This window comes from Hipposideros armiger, unplaced genomic scaffold (genome assembly GCF_001890085.2).
Source record: "Hipposideros armiger isolate ML-2016 unplaced genomic scaffold, ASM189008v1 scaffold_629, whole genome shotgun sequence".
NCBI lineage: Eukaryota > Metazoa > Chordata > Mammalia > Chiroptera > Hipposideridae > Hipposideros > Hipposideros armiger.
The window spans coordinates 1,008,964-1,011,177 of NW_017731979.1; positions in this window are offsets into that span (position 1 = coordinate 1,008,964).

The window sequence follows — 2,214 nt, forward strand, 5'->3', positions numbered from 1 at the left end:
TCATTCTCCTCCTTTTAAAGGTAAAGAAAGTGGCATTAAGGAACTTGCCTAAAGTTAACAATCCCTATTAAGTGGCAGAGCTGGCATTTGAACCCCCAGGTCATCTGAATCCAGCCCTCATACTCTTTTTTTTTAAAGATTTTTATTGGGGGAAGGGGAACAGACAAGTTGCTATCCTTTTGTTCTTCAGTCTAGTTGTGGAGGACGTTGCTTCATTGGCCCAAGTTGGTACCATCGTTGCGCTGTTCCCGGGCGAGGCAGATCAGTTGCCGGCTTCTGGACGGCCGCTCACAGTGGCTGCTGGCCGCTCACGCTGGCTGCAGGCTACACATGGTAGCCCATGGCAACCCACATGCCGATGCCAGCAACTCACGGCAGCCCACCTCCAGGTCGAGCTGTTGTTCAGCATCTTAGCTGTGGAGGGCAGTGTCACTGGCCCTCATATGTGGGATCCGAACCCGGTCCTCTGGCGTTCCAAGCCAGCTCTTAACCAACGCGCCACTCAGCCAACCCCCTCACACTCTTAACCATTGGAACGGTTATAGTGCTGCTTAGTAACTGGAATGGAATTGAACAGATGGGTTCTAACCTGATATCTTGCACCCACCCATTGGGGAATGCCTCCAGGGACTCAGAAGACAGTGATCGCATATCTGAAAATGGCCAAGGGGAAAAGAACTTGTCAATCAAGAAAGGAAAGTGGATTTGGCCAGAGGAGCAATTTCGCCTGCACTCTACATGTGCTGTGGGGCTGCCCGGGGTTGGGGGCAGCTTGGATTGTTTACAAAAATATGGCCGACTCCCAGTGTTAAGGTCCCAAAACATCTCTCTCCTTATTTCTCCCAACTTCTTACCTTTTATAGAGGGGCTCTTAAGTGAGGGCAAGGGGTGGCACGGAGGGGCTTAGAAGGCCCCCCCACTGACATTGATTGGTTGCCCTTAAGCTCCCCAAGCCTCCTTGGCTTTGGAGAGCAGGAAAGAAGAGAAAAAGACAAGAGAACGAAAAAGGACGCAGAAGTCCTAGTCCAGTCTCAGTGTACTCAGTCTTCTTGCTCAAAATTAGGGCTGTTGGTTAAGTCAGCCTGTGTCAAGATTTATACAGTTACAGTTTTTAAATAACAGAGAAATGTCTACATGAATTCTGTGACATTGTGATGCAATGACCAGTATAACCCATTCTTAAAAGGGTGTTTCAGAGATTTTCCTGAAGACAAGGTCTTTACTCCCTTCCTTGAAATGTAACTGGGAAGTGTGGAGGAGTGGGAAAACTCTTGGGAACCAGGATGCCTGGGATCTGGCCCTGGTTCCTCACAAATCTGCCAGGGAACGCTGGGCAAGTTGTTCCACCACTTGGGAATCGGTTTCCTAAACGAGAAAATGAAAGTATTGGAAACCTCGTTATCCTTGAAATTCTCTCTGGCCCTGGTAGCTTATGATGATGTTAGCTGATGGAAGAGAGTCTAAGAACCAGGATTCCTCTTTCCAGACCTCCTCTCCCAGTTCCTCTCACATTCCTCCCGCTGTAAATATTAGTTCATTCATTCATTCCTTCATTCATTCTTCCCTGCATGTATTCAATAATCATCTCTTAAGCACCTGGGGCTCTGGGACTGTAACGGTGGATGGATAGCCTCCTGGTCTCAAAGAGCTCACAGTCTAATTGGAGAAATGCAAGTATTTGAGAAATGGTGCCTTGGAAAATGGTGCAATGGGAAAGGGTCAGAAGAGACGCATGTTCTCAACCTTGAGACGGCACAGAAGTGGGCATGTTGAAGTGTGAGAACTAAACTTAAAACAAATTCATCAAAATTAAAAAGAAAGAAACTTGCATGTTTCAGAGGGTTTTCTCATTTTTCAGATTAATGTTTGTTTTTTATTTGTTTGCTCCAGAAATAAGCTAAGATTTAAAATCCCTCACTCCTATAGATTACAAGCTTTTAGGAATCCCATATCACACCACACTTTCTCTTTACTGGAGGTTGTTTCACTTGTGTTAGAAATGATGTAACTCATCAAAGGGAGTTGGTGCAACCGAAATCACATTTATTAGGGGCTCACAGGGGACCAGTACTAGGCAGTGCTTTCCATGGGGAAGAAAAACCCTGCAGGGTTGGGCTGCAGACTGGCTGTGAATAGCAGTAATGCACTTATTTCCTGTTGACCTTGAGCAGATTGGGCATGTCTCTGAGTTCTCCCAACAGGAAAACATGGTAC